The 22,924-nt window shown below is 41.1% G+C and overlaps 1 protein-coding gene and 1 long non-coding RNA gene across 5 annotated transcripts in view; one reads left to right on the top strand and one right to left on the bottom strand.

The window, feature by feature from the left end:
• Positions 1–2,999: 2,999 nt before the first annotated feature.
• On the bottom strand, positions 3,000–11,132 carry LOC121393368. Of its 2 annotated transcripts, XR_005961030.1 has the most exons (4): positions 10,662–11,132; positions 7,923–8,159; positions 5,366–5,449; positions 3,000–3,799 (listed from the first exon to the last, which is right to left on the bottom strand). It is a non-coding gene; the product is annotated as an uncharacterized LOC121393368 (long non-coding RNA). The 2 variants fall into 2 exon arrangements; XR_005961029.1 differs by lacking the exon at positions 3,000–3,799 and having other exon boundaries at positions 4,084–5,449; positions 10,662–11,129.
• Positions 11,133–12,321: 1,189 nt separating this feature from the next.
• LOC108715893 overlaps positions 12,322–22,924 on the top strand; it is a 32,983-nt gene continuing 22,380 nt past the window's right edge. For 2 of the 3 annotated variants that reach the window (XR_005961028.1, XM_018261428.2), the window contains exon 1: positions 12,322–12,657. The gene's annotated coding sequence lies outside the window, so the exon portion shown is untranslated. Of the gene's footprint in view, positions 12,658–16,645; positions 16,803–22,924 lie in introns of those variants that run through there. The other variant, XM_018261429.2, reaches the window with a different exon arrangement.

The following is a 22,924-nucleotide window of genomic DNA, read 5'->3' as shown; positions in this document are numbered from 1 at the left end:
AACAAGAGTAAAGTCCGGGTCCCATTGAGACACATTCAGTTACATTGAGTAGGAGAAACAACAGCCTGCCAGAAAGCAGTTCCATCCTAAAGTGCTGGCTCTTTCTGAAAGCACATGACCAGTAGTGATGGGCGAATTTATTCCCCAGGTGCGAATTCACAGCAAATTACCGAAATCTGAAATTTTTTGGGTGAAGCGAAACGGCCCAGATTCGCCCGTCACTAATGACCAAGCAAAATGACCTGAGATGCACCTACACACCAATATTACAACTAAAAAAATTGTCTTGTTGAGTTAAGAATTCAATTGCACTGTTAACTGTGTAATTTAGAAATTAAAATGACACCATAAATATCATGCCAGAATCCATTTAAGTATGATACATAGGGTGCTAATTGTATTTTAAGTGGCTGTCTATGTGTATGAATCATGATTAAAGGGGTAGTTAACCTTTATATTAACATTTAGCATGTTACTGAATGCCCCTGCTCTTAGCATTTTGTTGTTTTAAATTATTTTTTAAATTCTCATCTTCTTCTGCCCCTTAAAGGGCCGCTCCTGCCCTGAAACAACTCACGAGTGCTTCCTTAGTTTACTCTTCTGTCTTCCTCTTTTCCGCATGAAGTTTGTTCTTGTCCTAGAACCCTCTTGCTCTTATTTACCCTTGCTTTTGTAAACACTCTCATTACCTTCCATGAATGTTTCCATCAGAATCAGTCTTTCCAAATAGTGATGGGCGAATTTGGGCCGTTTCACAAATTTGCCGCGCCGGCATCTCGTTTTTGATGCTGTCGTCTGTTTTTTGACACCAGCGTAGTTTTTTTTGGCTAAAATGCGCCGGTGTCCCAAAAATGGACGAATTTTCACCAGAGAATTTTCGCAGCCATTTTGCAAATTTATTTGCCGGCGGCGAATCGTGAGGAATTTGCAGCAAATTCGCACCTGGCGAATAAATGATCATTTGTAAATCAGCACCATTATATATTGTGTAATGGGTACAGCAGCTCTTTATTTAATACAATATGCTTTTTTTAGGTGAAGTGGCTAGTGATGGGTGAATAAATTCGGCAGGTGCGAATTAGCGGTGAATTTCCATGTTTCTCTGGTGGCAAATAAATTTGCGAAACTGCCGTGAAAATTCACTGGTAAAAATTCTGCTGCGTCAAAAAAAAGTGAGCGTGCATCAGAATAGTCGCGCTTAAACATTGTCGCACATAAAAATTATTTGGATGCCCATTGACTTTAATGAATTTTTTTTCTATGGGTGTCATTTTCGTGGCAAAACAAGGCGAAAAAATTTGCCCATCCCTAGCGGCCTTTAAAAGGCCAGAGCAACACAGCACTTCTGATCATGAAGATTACTTTGCTGACCTTAAAGCCACTGAAGACAATCAGGCTCTAGTGGTTGCCTGTTCAGTTTAAAGATAAACAGGGTCGGACTGGGCCAGCAGGACGGCAGGAAAAAACTCGGTGGCCCCTGGCTCTAGTGGGCCCTCCGGTCCAGATCCGCCACCTGGATTTCTTCCCGGGGCTTCTACCTCAGGGCCCCCTCCAGACCCTGAGGGCTACTGCCTCAGGGCCTCCCGTCAATCAACCACGACGCCGTTCGTGTGCGCAAGCGTGCACTAACGCATGCGGGTCAGCACTTTTTGCTGCGACCAAACAGTACGTGCGCTGACGCGCATGCGCGAGTTCGCACGCGCGTGGCAGGGGGGAGGGTTGCAGGATGGAAGGCAGTGAGGCAGCAGCCCTCAGAGTCCAGAGGGGGGCCCTGAGACAGAAGCCCCGGTGGGCCCCCGGGCCCCCCAGTCTGACCCTGAAGATAAAGGAGACTGTGCAGGATTGCTGACAGTGCAGTAGTGCAGCGAGAGCTGAAGGTTTGCTGCAGTTGGAAAATTACAGATCTTCAGAAAGTGACTCCCAGCTTCAAGAAGTACAATGACATTCAGCCATAAAAGGGGAACTGGCCTCTAGTACAGTCACTCCCAGTATTAAAAAGCACAAAGACACAGGCTGATCAGATTCAAATTAATGGAGCAGGGTCACTGAGCAGATCTGCTTCTCTCAGCCTGCAAAAATACATGCAGGTAGTGGTGGTGCAAATAAATTCGCCTGGAAAGGTTGTACCACCTGTGAATACTGCAAAAACTGCGGCAAAAACTGCAGGCCAAAAATTGGCTCTCGCGTCAAAATTGCCGCATGTCAAAATGATTTTGACTTCAATGCATTTTGCAAATTTTTTTGGTGTTTCAAATTTTTTTTCGCTGTTTCGCAAATTTTGGGACAGATTCACCCATCATAATACACAGGCTGAGAACAGTTGGAGCCAACAGCCTGTTTGTCCATAGCCTTATAAATTGGACTGGTGGCCACACAAACAATTGGCAAGTACCTGTACTCTGAAAAGTCTACTGTGGCCTCAACAAACACAGGTACTTGCTGATGTGATCTCACTTGGAAACCACTGCCCTAGAGTTTGTAAGGGACCAAACAACTGAAAGGGAGCATGTGGCTACAAGCAAGACTTTCCATGTATCTATTAAAGGAGAAGGAAAGGCTAAAATTAAGTAAGGTCTATATAAATATACCAGTAAACCCTCAAAGTAATGCTGCTCTGAGTCCTCTGTCAAAAGAAACATCACATTTCTTTCCTTCTATTGTGTACTCATGGGCTTCTGTATCAGACTTCCTGTTTTCAGCTTAAACCTCCAGGGCAGGGCTTGAGCATGCTCAGTTTCCTCCTCCCCCTCCCTTCTCTGCTGTAATCTGAGCTCAGAGCTGTAAGTGAGCAGGGAGAGACTCAGGCAGGAAGTGATGTCACACCAAGCTTACATGGCAGCTTCTATCCTAAACAAATAGAGACAGCATCTAGAGCTGTTTACTCAGGTATGGTAAAGCATTCTGCAGAATAAATATAGCGTTTTAGCTCACACTTTTGTGGCTAATCTGTTGGCAATAAACTGTCTTGGAACTTTCCTTCTCCTTTAAGTGGTCATTTTAAGGATTAATTGTACCAGGTAAATGTTGTAAATGGAGAGAAAGATGTTTTCCATGCAAGTTTGACTCTCTGACGGACACTAAAAAAAATCACATAAACTGTGGCTACCCCCTTCAAACATTGTAATTTTAAGCAGAGCTTCAACCCTAAGAGCAAATCAAGGGCCAACCATATTATGCAAAACTTTTTTTTTTTAATTCTCCATAGCATCTATGGAATGTGATGCAAAGTGTCTGGTTATCCTTAATATTCTGTAAGACCCACCGGGAGATCTTCACTTACCCCCCACCACGTCTCCTTGCCTGTTTCTGTTAGCAGGCACGGACTTCCGGGTTGGGGTATGATGCTGGCTTTTGACAGCATCATGACGATGAGCGTTGTGATGTCATCGATCGGCGCCAATTCATCCTTAAAAGCTTGTTTCACCATTTTGTTATTGCCCAAGCTAGGCTTCAGTTTACTGTTCCTGCTCAAGCGTATTTTCTATTCTAAATCCTTGCTGGTACCTCGTTTACGGACTTATTTCTAAACCCTGCACTTCCTTGTTGGTTTTCCAAAGCATAAAGCCCGGGGCACCAAAAGGACATCGGTCAAGTGTACCCATCACTGCGCAAGGTTCTGATAACGAGATTGTTACATATTCCTTATTTGTATGCAGAAAGAATTTTTATGGACCTCTTGTGTTTTGCCAAACTTCCTCACTGTGAACTGTGCTTTGCGACCAAATTGTGTATAATAGTTGACTGCATTCTTGCATGGAGTTGTCATCTGAAACGCTGTTGCTCAGACAGGTCCATTCATCTGGAACATATATGGATCAGAGTTTAGGTGACCAAAAAAACACTGAGCATTAAAGGGAATGTACAAGCAAAAAAATAAAATCCCATTTTACTTTCTTTAATGAAAAAGAAACTTATCACCAATATACTTTAATTAAAAAATGTGTACCGTTTTTATAAGAAACCTGACTGTATGCAGTGAAATTCTCCCTTCATTTACTGCTGTGGATAGGAATTGTCAGATGGTCCCTAACTGCTGAGCAGGGAAACAATCATACTTATGAACAGCAGGGGGAGCCCCCGCCTTACTTCCCAGCCATGCAGAACTCAAGCAGCTTTGTTTGTTTCCCTGTAGAGATTTATTGTGGCTGATGACCCCCCTAGCTTTCACTCGCTTCTTCACAGCACCTTTCCGCCTGCCTGCTCTTAGTTCCGGCCCTGGTACAATCTATTGTCTGAAAGGCATACAAGAATGCTTGACAGGTGACATACAATAAAATTAATGAAAGAGTCTGCTTTGTGCATTTTGGTGCAACATATTTGGGCCACTAAAAAAAAAAGTGCTTTAAGCACCCCAAGTAGCCATTTGTGCCATGGCCATTACCAGTGGTGTAATTTCAGGGGCCTGAGGTGGATAAAAGGAACATTTTGGGCCCAACCCATGAAATCGTGGTTGACCAGGGACGCAATGGTGTAACTATAGAGGAAGCAGACCCAGCAGTCGAGGGGGGCCCTTCCCGCTCTTCTTTTTCTTTTAAATAATGCGCTGACACCTGAGTGAGCATGCAGCGGGGGAGGATGCCCCCAATGCATGCGTCATGATTCACCTGTGATTTTGCATCCGTCGCTGGTCTGGAGTCGGCCCCTCTATATAATTACACCACAGGTCCTTACAAAGCAGATACAGATACGCTGTTTAGAATACAATGACATGTAGCATCATTCATTCCTCTCTACACACCAACGGATGAAAAATATTCTCACATTTAATAGGACGGCTGCTGCCAAAACACATTGTATTTGCTGGCGCTGGACAAATAGAGAAAGCCTTTAAATAGAAATAAAACATTTACTCGCATTACACCCATATATGCAATAAAGGTGTTTTAATCTACTGTGTATTTCTGCATTGTGTTTGTGGAGTGTCTAAACTTTCCCAAGAATAGTAATTAGGAGTGCTCTACCTTCATTAAACCCGTGTGGGTCTCAGGTGCTGAACTGGAAGACCCTTGCCTGCTTTTTGGGTACACTTCACATCCAGAACAAAAAATCCAGCAGCACACTTGAATTGATGCAATAATCCGTAGTGTTTATTAGCCCATATATGAACAAACAGAAGGGCGACGTTTCGGGCCCTTCTGAACCCTTTATCAAGCCTAATGTGATTACTTCCACCAAACACTTATATTCAACATCCTGAGGGGGGGGGGGTGGTTTAGGGTGTGGTCACAATCTCCTCCCCTTCTGCGGTGACATCATGAATTGACTTTCTATTTTGTGTAATATTAACCATTTGTGATGCATAGTCCATATGTAAAGTCCAAGACAATCTTCTCAAAGCAATTTTAAATATCTGATCTTATATTACCTGAGACGCTGTCACGGTTTACATTGCACTAGGTCTCATACCTTTGTGCACATTACGTAGTCAGCACTCAGTATTCTTAGTAACCTTAAAATAGAAAGAAAACAAATATAGCATGAGTATCCAAAATCACATATCAAAGCATATAAAGTAATCAAACATTAAAATCATCTTGTTCATAAATCCCTACTTACTTAAAGATGAACATTGCAGGTGTGTAATCTCTATTTAACCCACGTGGCCAGATCGTATCTAGCGTATGGATCCAATACATTTCACGATATTTAAGTTGTAAAAGTCTATCTCCACCCCTTCTTGGTATCTCCACAGTATCAATTATTTGAAATTTTAATTGACTGATGGCATGTTTAGCCAGATGAAAGTGTTGGGGAACTGGTAATGTTGTAATCTCCCTACGTATGGTTGATTTATGTTTCGAAATCCGATCCTTGATCTTTTGAGTAGTTTCCCCTATGTAAACCAAACCGCATGGACATTTTAACAGATATATCACATAAGTTGAGTCACATGTGAAGTAATTTTTTATCGGGAATTTATTACCAGTGTGAGGGTGGTGAAAGTAATTACCTTTAATCACTGAATTACATTGGGTGCAATTAAGGCAGGGGAAGGTCCCACATTTCGGATTCTGTAGGAATCGTTGTTTATACACCTTTTGGGGTCCTATATCTGCTTTAACCAATTTGTCTCGTATGTTATTTCCCCTTTTGTAAACTATAAGAGGAGGTTCACAAAATTGGGGTATATGTGTTAGACAGTTTTGCAATAAATGCCAATGTTTATGAATAATTTTCGAGACATGTCTACTTGCAGTTGTAAACTTGCTCACAAAGAACATCCGCTGCCCTTCTTTTTTAGTCGTCACGTTGGATTTTAGGAGTTGTTCTCTGTCCTTATCTCTGACTATGTTTAGTCCTTCCTCCAATATTCTATTGGGGTATCCTCTTTGCAAAAAATGATCTGTCATCTGTGTCAGTCGTGTATTGCAAACTTCCGTGTCACTAACAATGCGTTTGACTCTCGTAAATTGTGTGGAGGGCAACGATTTCTTTAAAGATATGGGATGGAAACTATTATTCCTATCTGTTTCTTTTCTATAGAGGTCTGACTCCAATTTCTCGCCCTTTCTGATCAACCTTACATCAAGAAAATTTAACTTCTCTGCATCTGATGTACACGTGAATTTCAAATTCTTTTCAATATTGTTAATGACATCATGGAACAATTGTAAATTTGTATGATCCCCATCCCATATAACAATAAACTTTCCCAAGACACAGCCTTGTGCTACGTGCGTATTGCCCTTACTTTTTTTGGGAATTTTGATTGATATCTATATACGCACCCATGATTTCCCACTGATCAGTGCATCTTTTCAGCCCTCCTTAAGGGGTGGTTCACCTTTGATTTAACTTTGAGGCAGTTAGTCCGAATTTATCTCAATATTTTCTGCTACAAATGCTGGTCAAATCTGCTCGGGTTTTTTACGCTTATTTATTATTAAATTTTCCTGAAAATTTGCTTTGCGGGTAAAAATCTGATTTTCACATTTTTTTCTGAATTTTCACCCGAAAACTCAGAAAACTTCAGGGTATTGCACTAAACCCAGCGCAAAAAAATCATTGGGACTTCTCCCATTGACTTATATTCAACCTCAACAGGTCTGAGATGCCAGATTTTCTGATTCTGACTTTTCCATCCTCGGGGTTTAATAAATTCCGAAGTATTCATGATTTCTTAAAAATCAGATTTTATAAAAAAAAAAATCATTAATTTTTCGTGATTTTTGCATTCAGAGTTTAGTAAATAACCCTTTAAGTATGTTATAGAATGGCCAATTCTTTTTTTTCAACTTTGTGTTTAACATCTTATACAAAATGCCAGTGAATAGTTGTAATTTGCAAATCGGTATCACAACATACAATAAAATAATATAAAAGTAAGGAAATGGCCAATTCTAAACAACTTTTCAGTTGGTCTTCATTTTTTAATATTTATTTTTTAATTACACTTTACAACTTTCAAATAGGGATTACTGACCCTATCTACAACAAATGCTCTTTAGGGCAGAGACACATGCTCGGATTCAGGGAGATTAGTCATCCAGCGACAAATCTCCTCTTCTTAGGGGCGACCAAACCCGACCAGATCGTCGCGGGATGGCAATCGGTGCGATTCGTTTTCCTGAAGTTGTCTCTCGAGGAAACTTCGAGCGACTTCGGAAATTAAGTACTCCGAGCGCCTTCCCGCCGGCGGGATCTAGCCGACAGGAGGCAGTTTGGGGAGATTAGTCGCCCCGAAGAAGAGGCGATTTATCGCTGGGCGACTAAATTTTCCCGAATCTTAGTGTGTGCCCTTACCCTAAAAGCCACAAATTTATTGTCACTGCTATTTTTTATTACTCGTCTTTCCTATTCATATCCCAGTCTCTTATTCAAATCAGTTGCGCTCTTTGCACCAGAAGAGCAAATTTCCGGTTATTAACCAGACACATACCCTTATATGATTATAGAGTGATTTCTCCATTTTCTTTTCTTACCAGTTTGACTGATCTGTCCCCAGGTGATGGTGCTCAGGTAAGAGTTTAGCATAGTTCTGGGCATTTGCCCAGTAGCCACGTCAGAGACCAGGATGGTATTATTCAAATCCAAATGTAGAACAAGTTTGCTCTTCTTTGGCTGCAATGTCCTTTTAATTGCAGCAGGAATCTTTATATTTATACAAAGGTATGTCATTCATGATGACTTATCTGAACTTCCAGTTGGCTCAGTACAGTCTACAAAATGGAAAAAAAGAAAATGGGGACAGTCTAAAGAGAAAAGAAATATTATATACAGGTATGGGACCTGTTATCCAGAATGTTCGGGACCTGGGTCTTTCCGGATAACGAATCTTTTCCATCATTTGTATTATCATTCTTTAACTCTACTAGAAAATCATGTAAACATTAAATAAACCCAATAGGCTGGTTTTGCTTCCGATAAGGATTAATTATATCTTAGTTGGGATCAAGTACAAGCTACTGTTTTATTATTACAGAGAAAAAGGAAATTCATTTTAAAAATTTGGTTTGGATAAAATGGAGTCTATAGGAGATGGCCTTTCCGTAATTCTGAGCTTTCTGGATTATGAATTTCTGGATAATGGATCTCATACCTGTATAATGCAGATCACAATCTATTTCTTCCTTGACTAAGATTTGCCACTTTGGCCTATAAATAAAATTGGAGCCAATTTTACAAAGCAACAATTAGAGGCATAGTTACCAAAAACAAGTTCAGATAATTTTTAGTTTTTTAAAAAAAAAATACTAAATGCCCAGTGTGTACACTTTTGTTGTTTTAATAAAAAGTGTGAACCTCAAAACTCCATTGCGTAAAATCGCTGCTTTGTGGGGGTGATTCGGGGTAGAGTCAGTCCGGTGTGGGTCCATTTTTTGGAACCCGTACCCGCAACCTGCAATCCGCAACCCAGACCCGAAACCCGCATTCTTACCCACTTGGACCCGCTACCCGACCCGCAAGTACCTTATCCGCAACCCAGACCCGCTGACCATCAAGAATCAGGAAGCGCTGTCATTGTAAACCGGAAGCGACATCATTGGAAGTAGACGTGATCAGAAAAAAGGAGTAAAAATCGATATTGAGAAGACCCGCGGCCTGACCCGCAAACCTGCAGAACCGCCGACCACGTCTATACCCGCACCAGGAACTTCTACCCACAACCCGCAGGGTACCGCAGGTTTTTACAGGTAAACCGTGGGTACCCGACCCGCTGCAGGACTCTAATTTGGGGCATTTCAGCACCACATTTTTATACTGGGACAGTAGGCAGAGGCCCAGAGAATCTCCATGTCTACCATAATTTGTTTTATACAATTCAGACCATATGTGGATCGTCCCAGCATTTTTCATACCATGGTGACAGGTCTGGACTGAGAATTAAAATAGGCCCTGGCATTTCAGGTACACAGAGGCCCAAACAGCCCCCACCAGCCCACTAAATACTGACTTTCTATGGCACCTTATAGCAGCCCCTCTGGCATTTGCCAGAACTCACAGATTGCCAGTCTGGGCCTGCATGACGATCGGTCTTTAGTCAATCAGACAGGATAGAAGATTTTAGTCGGCTACCGTTAATATCTCTGCATGTATTGCCTATCCGACAATATCAATGGGCGCAACTGGTAGCGTAGTAACAAGCAGGCACCAATCTGAACCTGAAATGTGGAATCCAGGAGCCAGTTTTTAGTTAAAAAGACATTTTTTATTTTACATTATGATTAATAGAATAACAGCCTTACGCATTTCATGTCAACCAGGGACACTTAATCATAGGCTAATATGAATGAATGGGTGACTGTCACTAGAATTTGTTGGACATAAATTTCGTACAGTTTCTATCACAGCCTTAACATCGTCGGAATTGTTTTTTTACTACTTTATTTAATCTGAATGGTAAGTGGCAGGTGGGAAGATTGCAACGTCCAGGGTAACATCTGCATGTCTATGGCCGGCTTTAGGCTCGTGGGTATTTTGTTCACCCCTTCCATCCGTCTGAAATGAGCCGCAATTAAATACGCAGTGTGCCGTTAGACTTGGGGGCCGATTCACTAACTTCGAGTGAAGGATTCGAAGGTAAAAAACTTCGAATTTCGATTTTTTTTTGGGCTACTTCGACCATCGAATGGGCTACTTCGACCTTCGACTACAACTACGACTTCGAATCGAAGGATTCGAAGTAAAAATCGTCCGACTATTCGACTATTCGATAGTCGAAGTACTGTCTCTTTAAAAAAACTTCGACCCCCTAGTTCGCCATCTAAAAGCTACCGAAGTCAATGTTAGCCTATGGGGAAGGTCCCCATAGGCTTGGCTAACTTTTTTTGATCGAAGGATATTCCTTCGATTGTTGGATTAAAATCCTTCGAATCGAAGGATTTAATCGTTCGATCGAAGGAATTATCCTTGGATCGTTTGATCGTACTATCTGCGCTAAATCCTTCGACTTCCATTCGAAGCTATTATTAATTAACCCTCGATATTCGACCCTTAGTGAATCAGCCCCTTAATGTATTTCATGTCCCCAGTGAAATCTTAAAAAAAAAACACAAATAATGAATGTGAATTTTAAAAGTGCGTAGAATAGCGCTCTCATCAATATTACATTCGCTTGAAGGTTTCATTATCCTTTTCAATACAAACATTGCTTGATCACTGCGCAGAGCATAGAGAGGGAAGGAGGGATAAAGGGATTATTTTTGTTCATTCAGACTTACACAGATGTGCCCTCCTTCTGCTGGTTTTTCTCTTCCGCCTCTCTTATTGCTGCTATGCACAAATTTTAGGGAACGCTGTACTGAGAGAGGGGTTTTTTTTTGTCACCAAACTTTATTGAAAGCAGTAGGGACTGCACACAAAAGGATGAGAGTTAAAGGCACATTTAATACTAAAAGACAAGTTGCTTCAATATGAAGGTGACATTTGGAAACATTTTGCAAACTGATGAATTACAGGGGTCACATGGACTAAATACATGCACAAAGTAGAAATTGTAGAATTTTTGGCTGCATTTCTATATGGTCTCTGTAAAACACAAACCACACCACTATCCCTTTGTTTACTATAACGTTTTTATCCTTCTGATTCCAGCAGAGGTCGGACTTCCGTCAGTATTGGGTAATTCACAATGTAAAAGAAGATAGAAAAGTACCCCCACTTGATCAGTTAAACTAAAGCAGTCACAATATAGACTGTTCTGCACTCGCCTATTCGATAATAGTTAAGTTATACACACTCAAGTAAAAACCACTAATTTGTACACTGGGTTAGGTATTCACTAGGTAATTAAATTATAAAGTGCTGTGCAATAAGTTATAAAGTGCTGTGCAATTAATTAATTGGATTTAAAAAACTTAGGAACCCAATAATGATCTTTGTTACAATAGAACCATTAGTACAAAGGGGGGTCCCTTAACAGAGATTTATACCCTCCTTAATTAATCATGTATAAATATAGTTCTAAAAATAATTGATTAAATTGCTACACCAATTAGTAACTGTTAATTCGTATGAGTTGATTGATTAGTTGCTATAATTCTAAATTGATAAATAGTAATACGTTTAGGATTAGATTCAAATTGTTACTTTGATTAGAGAAAATAATTCATAAGCTATAAAGTGCTAGAGAGTGCTGTATTGAATAATACTTATACGTAGGCAAATGAGGATTCAATTAATTAAATTAAATAGCCTGCCAATTTATCCGTTAAAAACTAAAATCAATGCTCAAATTCATGAATAAAGGAGGAAAATGAAATAAGAGGAGGTGGAGTTGTCTCAAAACTACTGCCTGAAATATTTCTTTCCCTGGGACACCACAAAGATGGAGAAGGCAGAGTAACCGGGATTGTGGTTTCAGTATTTAAACTAAGCCCTAAGTTTGATTAAGAGGCTAATATATCCTAAAAAAACACAAATCCACGGTCTCCTGGGAGTTCAGTATGCAAAGAAAGAGAGAATCAGAACCGAGCAAAGATTGACGATTCCAAGTAAATTAAATTAAAAGATAGCCAAAAGATCTGTTGAGTGTGTTTAACTTTATTATTATCGAATAGGCGAGTGAAGAACAGTCTATATTGTGACTGCTTTAGTTTTAGATTTCTAATGGTTTTCTAGAACACCACCGGGAAACACATTTGGCTGTTGTCCATCAGGAAACTAATTATCACTAGATACCTGTATTCCTTGAAACAATTTATAGTAACTCAATGTTATAGCTTTCCATTTGTGGTTGAACTACAGCTTGGAGAGGCTTTTAGTTGTAGTTTTATACACCTGTAAACATTCCTTTTTATCTTACTGGCAGGTGATTTTTTTGAATGTCCCCAAGCTTTGTAGTCCTGTTGCTGAGCAATGACATTTGTGAAGGTGACGCCTATGTTTGCACATGTTTTTTCCTGCCTTCCGTTAAAAGAGTATTGTTTGCATGAAATATAAATACGATACCAGGAGTGTCTGCCAATGTCACAAAGCAAAGTCTCTTCCCATGTGCTGAGCCGCCCGACTGTGGGTGCAGATAAGTCTCTCTCTGTGTCGTTTGCTTCCAGATCCTTCGTAAAGGGAGTCATTTGATTCCTTGTGATTGTCCTTCCCAGGGGGGATTTGCATCAACACAAGTCTGATATCTGAACTGGAAATGAAAAGGAGAACAAATGCGTTGGAAAAGGGATTAGGGGAGACGTGGAGTCTCTGAGAAGATCAGGGACATTCCAGGTAATGTACCTCTACTGAGAATTAAGAAAAATATGTTAAATAAATAGATAAATGGCAAAGTTGGCAGCAAAAAGGAAGTCATTTAGGGCTATTATGTAGGCTGTACTGTTTGCCTTGTATGGCTTTACCGGCTGTACAAGCTGTTCCTCCATTGAAAGTCATGGCAACGATACAAATGGAACATTCCAAACTCAGACAGGTGCCACTGAGAATAAGGGGCAAGTTCTACAGACAGGGAGGTTCAGGGGAACTATATGCAGTTATAAAGAGACCATACTGTAAATACAGCCAGGGAAATGTGTGACATAGGGCCAGCTGGTAAAACAGTAGTTCCCATTCAGTAAAATTGCCAACATTTTGGAAATTCGCTGCCCTACAATATGTTCCAGTGGGGGAAATCATTTTCCAAATCCTTTTCCATCAAATGCAATTTGCATCAGAGAAAGAGGGTTCAGGTGGGTGATAGCGCTCGGTCCGTTGATCTCTATCACTCCTTAGGGCAGAATGCCATTCAACTGCTCAAAGCGGCGGAACAAGTACAGGTATGGGACCTGTTATCCAGAATGCAGTGAGGCACAGAAATTCGCCGCAAATTCACTCCTGGCGAATTTATTCGCCCATCACTAGTGTTGGACAGAAACATCCCTGTCTGCATGTCACCACTCCTGATAAAAGTAATGGAGCATTGGCAGGTAAACCTTGGCGTGAAAACTTTTACTTACACATTTTGGTGCCAAGACCCAAAGGTGAACAGGGTGTTTTAACTGCCAGAGAGGGAAGTGACAATGAAAACTCCCAGGTGCCACAGTCTAGTACCAGCCCATGCTTGGTACATAACATCACCTGCCTAAAACTGACCATAAACATTAAGACTAGCTCATTGATGAGGCCACCAAACAAGCTGATCTTCTCTGATCGTTTGGCCCCCCCATGCCAATGATTGAATCATAATGGGCACCCATACAGTCCCATTGGGAGAGGAACACATAAATGGGCCAATGCTGTCTCAACTGGACTTTCTACCCTGCCTGATAAATATCTGGTCAATTTTTATCCAAACATCTCTTGGGTGGAGGCAGATGGACACAAAAACTCAAAATGATCCCTCCATACACCCACATAAACTATATACACCAATAATAAACGAATTATAGACTTTAGTATAGCCAAGAGCCTTGGATATCATGCGTGTCCAAGAATTAATGCCATCTTAACAGATAGAGATAAACAAACAATTAAAATAGGATCAAAGTCTATAAATGCCTGGATTAAAGGAATCTACCCAGAGGTGCTCAGGGAATTAAGATCAGGAGAAAAAATATACAATGAGTTCTATGACCACATATGTTTGGCTCCCTGGACAAGGCTAGAATGTAAATATAATCATCTAGTCCAGAGCAAATATCACTGTGCCAAAATGTGAGAGGCACTTATGCTTTACATGTCAGGGACTTACTTCCGCCTGTGCCCATGGAACGAAATCTTTGTAATTGCGTATTTATTAGCTTTATTGCAATGCTTTCTCTGGTTACAGTTATCACTGTATAGTAAGAATATACAGCACTGTGCATAGAAATAGCTCCAGTAATGTAACTAGTCATCTCGTAGCCTGAGAGCAGGCTGTGCACCCAGCCCCCTACCACCACCCCCCCCCCCACACACACACTACTGGACTTATTTTGGATTCACGTTGGCGCAGGTGTCCGGCAGGCAAGAGGGGGCGTGGGCCCGGAGATCACACAGTTTTAACGCTTTATTAATATATACATACATAAAATCTAACACTCTAAATCAGGGGTCCTCAACCGCCGGCCGTGGCCCACTACCGGGCCGTGGCCCACTACCGGGCCGTGGACAAACTTGAACTGGGCCGCCAAGCTGAGTCCCAACTTGACGCGTCGCACACAAAATTTAACGCTGGCGTGTCTGAATTTAACGCGGTGTGCGCAAAATTTTAGCGTTGTGTGCAGTTCACAAAATTTGGGCTTTACACCTGTCCCTGGGGCAGAAAAGGTTGGGGATCACCGCTCTAAATCTATAATATTCTAGATTGGGCTTCATATTAGCCTTCTTCCTATTTGCTAGTAAGACATCAGTATTCTCTCTAATTGCTTGGAGCACCTTCAAGCACTGTGTATAGCTCAACTAAAAGTCTTAAAATTGAATGTCGGTGCTGGAAGAACAGAGAAAGAAACCAACCAATCATGGGGCTCTAAATGTGGATACAACATCGTCAGTGCATTATATACCCTGTATAAGCCCGTATAAATGCACAAAGCTAAAAAGACTTTTATACAGGTCATGGAACCTGTATAAATTAGGAAACGAGCTCATATTTCAAATCAAGGGTACATTATGTCTGATAATATGCACATTTTAGTGAGTCCTGTGACACATGACATCACTCAACACCAATTATAAATTATTACATCACATATAAGGATATATTCTGTATTAAGATTATTCTGTATTATTATAATAATAATGCCAAAGACTGAATTGTCTGTCCCTCTCCAAAATGATCCCCAGCCCTGCAACTGCTGAGCATTAGCATATGTGTCTCCTTGACTCTTTCATCATCTTTGATGCTCTGCTTATAAATAATAATGAGCGAAAAATTTTGCGATGCACAGATTTGCCCCAAACTTCTGGGTTTCGCCGCCGGCAAAAATATTTGCAAAACTGTGGGATACAAAGCACCCAAATATTATCTGTTGGTGGTCAGATTTATTATTCTTGTGCTTGTGTTAGTCAACTAGTACTACTATATGATCTATTGATGGTATTTTTTGGTTAAACAGCAACACAGTGTAATACAGGTATGGGACCTGTTATCCTGAATGCTCAGGACCTGGGGTTTTCTGGATAATAGATCTTTCCATAGTTTATATCTTCATACTTTAACTAGTTATTTTAACTAATTATAGTTCATATAATTGGATCAAGTACAAGGTACTGTTTTATTATTACAGAGAAAAAGGAAATTAATGAATTAAAATGAATTATGTGGATAAAATGTGGTCAATGGGAGAAAGCCTTTCCATAATTCGGAGCTTCCAGATAATGCAATGATCCCCAACCAGTATCTTGTGAGCTACTGGTTGGATGTTGCTCCCAGTGGCCTCAAAGCAGGTGCTTATTTTTGAATTCAAGACTTGGAGGCAAGTTTTGGTTGCATAAAAAACAGGTATACTGCTAAACAGAGCCTCAATGTAGGTTGCCAATCCACAAAGGGGCTACTAAATGGCCAATCACCCCAAGAACATTTTTCATGCTAGTGTTGCTCCCCAACTCCTTTTACTTCTGAATGTTGCTCATGTGTTCAAAAGTTTGGGGATCTCTGAGATAATGGATCACACAACTGCATGTATTTAAGAAATTGGCAACATGGGAGCCTAGTGGATTGGAGGTTCTTCAACAATGTAGGGACGTGTATCAGTGAAAACATTTGCCCTCCCAATTTTTATTAGCAGCCCCAAAGCAGAAACAAGGTGCCAAGAAAAGACTCCCATAGACTCTAATGTAGTTTGCTACAAAAATAACATGCAACCAAAAAAATGTTTCCAGCGACAAAAAATTTAGGCTCAATCCAGATAGGGAATTTTTCGCTTTTTCGTGAATTTTCCCACAGGTTTGCTTATTTTTCGTAAAAAAGGGACAGATTTGCTAATCACTACTTGTGAACATGTAATATGTCAAAATATTTACTTTTTTTTTATCTTTTACACTGCGTGTTATTATTACTGCGGAACGATTAGGAACTCTTGTGTGCATAATTAGATAACAAAACCAAATTATCGTTTTAAACATAATATTTCATTCAATTGAATAAAAAGTCACAAATTATCTATATTTTCTGAACTGAAAAAAAAATCAGATCTTTCCAATTGTTGAGCCCGAGTGATAATCTGAGTCAGACTTCTGCAAACCCCTTGGTGAGTTGGCTTAAAGCCCCGGTGCCATGGATACAGTGTGTTTGTTGTACTGTATTTTCTCTCCCATACAGACTATTTCCCCTTGGAACCTTCCTTTTAGAGACAGGTGAAACCTTTTGTTTAAACTGCTTGGATGAAATCAAAGTGATTCCTACAGAGGTGTTGCTTCCAATAAGGATTAATTATATCTTAGTTTGGATCAAGTACAAGGTAATGTTTTATTATTACAGATAAAAAGGAAATCATTTTGAAGAATTTGGATTATTTGGATAAAAAGGAGCCTATGGGGGACAGCCTTTCTGTATTTTGGAGCTTTCTGGATAACGGGTTTCCAGATAATGGATCCCATGCCTGTATTACATTGGTATTTATTGAAAGTGAAGTGTTTTAAGAGGCTACAGCTACAGGCTAGCAGAAGGTTACACTACATTGCAGTGGTTTATGGGTTCTGTACTATATTACAGTGATATATGGGGCTCTGAATAGTACTGCTCGTATATGCTACTCTGTACTGTACTGCTGTAATATATTGGGCTCTGCATTAAACTGCAAAGATATCGAGGGCTCTGCATTGCACTCATGCTGCTATATACAGTATATGCTATTCTGCTTTATACAGCTGTGATTTATTAGTATCTTCATTGTATTGTACTCCTTGGATATATAGGACTTTGCATTGTACTTCTGGCACATATTCCGCCTTGAGTTGCACTGCTCTGGTATATGAGGGCTGCATTGTACTGCATTGTACTGCTTGGCTATATTAGGCTCTGGATTGTTACTGCTGGTATATAGGCTACTCTGTGTTTCACAGCTGTGATATGTTGAGTTCTCCATTGTGTCGCTGGGATATTTTGGGTTCTGCACTGAGCTGCATGATGTGCTGAAGCTCTGCTGATGTAGCTGTTGGCAGATTTGGGGTTTTGCACTGTATTATACATTATAGAGTATACTCATAAGAAGTGTTCATAATGTAAAAAGCTAAAATTTAACAGAATAAAATTGTAGCTGAAAAGATTTTCCTAAATTAGCAGAACCCTATGGCCCTTGGAATTTGTTGTGATTTTTAAATGCTGTGAAAAATACTCATTTTAATAAATAAAAAAATCTCAGGCTTTAGCAGAGTTGGGCTGGACCAGAGGGATACCAGGAAAAAAACTTGGTTGGTCTCAGCCTTCTTGGGCCCTGGCCTTAGTGGGCCCCATCGGCCCAGACCCACTCCTCACCTGAGATTAAATGTGCTCCCCCATGGCCTCCCTCAATTGCAGCAGCAAAGGAAGAAGTAGAAGGTACATTCAGGGGGGGGGGGGTTACAGCATCGGCGTGTCCAGGACCAAAATAAATGGGCAGGTATGTGTGGGGCCCTGAGATTGCTGCCCCAGTAGGCCCTGCCCCCCCCCCCATCCAATGGGGATTGGATTTCCTACAACTGCCACTGAAGGGTCATGGTGCTTTAAATACAACAGTAATAATTTGACTCTGTATTTAGGATAATCAGAAATGGGAAAATAGAAGGAAAGCCCCCAACAACACACCTGTCAGCCCCCAACCCCAATCAATTCAGCGATTTTCCTCTGTATTTAAGATCATCAGGAATGGGGAAACAACAATGGATGTCTACTCAGCTCAACTGAGTAAATTGCACATCATTGCCACCTTTCACTTAGGGTTGCCACCTTTGCCCGATCTGACTCTGGGCAGGGGGGTGGGGACGTGATGTAATGGGGGTGGAGCAGTGATATGTTGGGGTGGAGCTTTGATGACATGGGTGGGGCTATGACATGGTGATCAGCGATTGGCCGATCACAGAGTCAATCATAGGCAATCCTGCCCGGTTTTTCAAATTTGGAAAACCGGGCAGGCCTTCAAAAAAAACGGGCTATCTGGGTCAAAACCAGACAGGTGATAACCCTACTTTCACTCTAGAATGACACTTCAAATCACACAACTACAGCTATGGATTTATTATGGGCTATTTTAGGTTTAGGGAGCTACTGGCCTCGCCTTTCCAAAATGTATGCATTATAGTAAGTAGAAAAGGGCGCCAATAAATCCAGAGAGCGCAGTGCATCTATAGAACAAAAGACCAATCTTTGAACCCCAGACAGTCCAGTTGACAGCAAGGCTAGATTCGATCTGTTTTAATCAAGGGAACTGCCCGGACGCCAGTAGAGATGTCTGCCAGAACTGTTCGCCAAAGGCGAACTTGTTCGCGGCGAACATCGGGTGGCTGTGCAGCGGCTTCGCCGCGAAAGTTCACCCACGCGAAACGTCGCGCAGGACGTTCGCCTATTTTGGGTTCGCCCACTTCGTTCGCGCTTTTTTTGCCCTTCTCCCCAGACCAGCAGGTACATGGCAGCCACTCCACCCGGATGAGCTGTCCCTGGGACCACTCCCTCCCCGTATAAAAACCGAAGCCCTGGCAGCGTTTTTTCACTCCTGGCTGTGTGTGCTGAAGAAAGTTGTAGGAACGAGCTGCTGCCTGTTAGTGATTTCGGCGACCATTTTGCAAAAGTGTCTGCCTGGCTAAGAATCGTTTTTGATACCCCTGCTCTAGTTATTGGAGGGAACAGAAAGTGATCTGCAGGGGTTCGAGGGACAATTTAAGCTTAGGTAGCTTTGCTGGCTAGAATCTACCTCTCTACTAGCAGTGCTCTGTATGTAGCTGCAGTGGGCACGCTGTCCTGCTTCTGATCTCATCTTGCTGACTGACATGCGCAAGGAACAGTAGTCCTTTGGTAAGGCACTTGCTTTATTTATTTTTTTGTTGTTTTACTACTACTACTAACCTACTACTATACACGAGCCCAGTTGCTCATTAGATCTAGCAGTGTTGTGGGAGTGGACTGTTTGTGCTAATCTGCTGCCTCCTAGTAGTTCAGCCAGCACCAACTTTAATTTTCTCTTAATATCATTTTTTTTTTACTTTTACTCTTTTTATTTCTTACTACCGCCTGTACTAGTGTATAAACTTGACCTTTAGCCACTTACTTTGCCCTGTACGGCATTATTTGCCACACTGCTTTTCTTCAACCCGCCATTCTAGATCTGTGTGACCGTTGCTTCACATTCTGTACTTGAAAATATCCATAATATTACCGTCTCCAGAAAACAACCACCGGGAGTGACTTTTCTCCAACAGCCATTCAATATATTTTACGTAATCCGTATCCACCGTGTTGTAGTTCCATAACGTTGACCCTTAGCATTGTTATGCCCAGTTTTCTTATTGGCCCGCAGCCACTGAAGCCACACGAGGCCAGAAAAGCAACTATTGCCATATAAATGCTGAAAATAGTATCATCTTTTTTTGCCATACGTTGACTCAATCGTACTATTGGCTAAAACATTATATTTTCACGCATTTATATGGCCATATTTTTTCATGGCAACTGGTAGCTTCACAGGGCTCGCGACCAAAAAAACTGGGCAAACAACTGCCTACGAAGGTTCAACCGTATGCAAAACAATGGACTATTTCAGCATTATATGGTCATATTTTTCTCTGGGCCCAACTGGTGCTTCAGTGGCTGCCGTACCAAAAAATAACTGGGCAAACAAATGCCCTACACAGCGTCAACCGCGATGCAAAAAATGACTATTCCGTCAGCATTTATATGGGCATATTTTTCTAGGCAACTCGTGCTTCCACAGTGGCCTGCCCAACCAAAAAACTGGGGACAAACAATCGTCTACCAGTAGTCAACGTTTATGGCGAAAAATACTATTCTTCAGCATTGATATGCGCAATTTTCTATACTCACGTTGCTTCAGTGGGCGCACGTTCCAAAAACATAAGCTGGAGGCAAACAATGCCTACGAGAAGGTCAACCGGTTTATGGCAGTGTTTAAGAGAACAGTAGAACTACTCAGCCAGCAAAAGCTACCTAAGCTAAAATGCGTCCTCACTAATCCCTGCGACTCTGTCCCTCAATACAGTAGCAGTATCAAGCAGATTTACCAGTCAAAACTTACTATCATCTGTCCCTGAAATCACTACACAGCTCTCCCCCTACACTTAATCTTCTTCCAAGCACACACAGGCAACGATTTCTTCAGATTACATTTTTTGCCCCGTGAATCCCCTCTGCATGCCACTTGTGCCAGGTCGTTGCCCACCTTTAAACAACTTTAAAATCATTTTTCTGGCCAGAAAATGCTCTTTCCAGATGTTAAAAGTTCGACCTTTCCCCATTAAGTCTATGGGACGTTCGCGAACCAGTTCGCGAAACCGCTCTCGTTTCTTGCGCAAGTTGCGCGTAATACGTCACGCGAAGCTTTTTTCCGACCTTCGCTACATCGCCTACGGGCAGATTCAAACTTATGCGTTCGACAGCTGCCCAATAGTGTGTCGTAGCTATGTAAGCGCTGCTAGAAATCCTCATCACCCACCTAGTACACAGGACCATCACAGGCAAATAATCTCTGTTACAAGAATCGCACAGCTTCTTTTTCTATATTTCAATTCCAAACATCGGGAGATCCAACTACTAGCTGTATTCAGTCCACGGCCAAAGGACTCGCCCCCAGTTCAAAAAACGGCATTTCAACGCCAGAAAACTTTATATCAAAACGATAAGTCCCAAGCCTCATTCAATGTAAAAAATATTAATTTATGTTATTCACATCTAAAACAGATAACTCAGTACAATACACCTACAACCCAACATAACCCCACGCTCTTACCTGTGCATTTCGTCCACCCTCCAGCGACGCGCCTTAGTCGTAGGTGTAGACCTGCGCCAACAGTACGAGGGTCTCACAGTACACAGCAGATTTAACACCACAGTACACTCCCGGCCCCTTTTTTGTTTAAAACCAACCAATCAAGGGTGCACAAGCAGCTTTTTCTTCTACAAGAAACACTTTATGGGACATAGGTTTAAATACTTCCAATGAAAGAGTTTTGACGGACAATGTCCTACTGTGTGTATCCATCTTGGATCATATTCACTTCCTCGTCTACCCAGTTCCTCGTTCTGAGTTCATACACTGAAGTCCTCATCAGGACATCTCACTGCCCTATGTTGTTCCCCTTATTTCCATTCCATCTTTTTTATCACGTGGGTGACCTGTAGTTAAAATCTCTTTTTGTCTGCCTTTGTCGCCTTAATACCCAGCAATGCAATTTAATAGCGGTGTATGCGTTCACCTTTAAATAACGTTCAGTATGATGATAGGAGAGACAACTTTGCAATCGGTATTCAATTTTATTATTTGGGATTATTGAGTTATTTTGTCTTTTTTATCTTCTTAGTATCTTAGTTTGCAATATTCACGACACGGCTTGCATAAGCACTCCACTATACGGTCGTATTCTCCGTAACCAAATAACAATTACAGCCCTTTCAGCAGCATTTGTTGTGTTTTAAATGGAGGGATCTCCAGCGAAGAGAGTCAGAAGAAGGCAATAATTCAACAAACTATTTCTACAAAAAAAGAAATAACCACCAAGGTCCAATTGAAAACACACAAGTTGCTTAGAATTAGCCATTCTCATAACATATCTAAAGAGTCTACACTATAAAGGCGATGATGCAGCCATGACATTGGTTTGAGGAGCAGAGACATACCAATGTCATATTCCCATCTCATGACCACCTTCCAGTCAAGCATATACATAATTAGTCTAGCTCCCCCAACGCATTTTTCGATTTCCCCCAGCGCTACCATTTCACTATAACCTACCTCAGCGTTTTTTATTGCCTAGTTTTTATTGAAGACCTTAGATATTACGTGTTATTTGTTGTGTCCCACCAAAAATATCTCCATATAACACACATTAACACATAGCTATAGTACATTTCATGCGGTTATGCAGGTTATGGATATCCAGTTATCCGTAAAACCCCGTTACTCTAGTAAAGCACTCCGAATTACCGGAACAAGCCATACTCAACCATAGACTACACTATTATCCAAATCAACTGCCAAATCCTTTCCTTTAAAAATTATTCCTTTTCTCTCTGTAATAACTAAACAGCAGACCTGTAACTTGATCCCAACTAAGATGCATAAAATCCCTATTTGAAAAAAAACCCCTGCCTCTATTACTCATTAACTTTCATACTTGATCTTTTCTTAAGACGTAATAGAAATTCCAATTATCTAGAAACGACATCCCATTATCTAGAAACCCCACGGCCGACCACAACAGCCGAGCATCTCTGGATTTCAATAGGTCACCATACCTGTAATATCCTTTCCACAGAACATCAGCATTTACCACAGATCTCCTCTTAAAGCCAAATGAAGAATATAAGATATTCCACATAGTAATAAGTACCGGTAATATTTTGCCAGCGCCCTTTGTCTGGAGCATCCTCTCTTTT

The sequence above is a fragment of the Xenopus laevis genome, chromosome 4S (genome assembly GCF_017654675.1).
Source record: "Xenopus laevis strain J_2021 chromosome 4S, Xenopus_laevis_v10.1, whole genome shotgun sequence".
NCBI classification, from domain to species: Eukaryota; Metazoa; Chordata; class Amphibia; order Anura; family Pipidae; genus Xenopus; species Xenopus laevis.
This window is presented reverse-complemented; position numbering and strand designations above follow the sequence as displayed.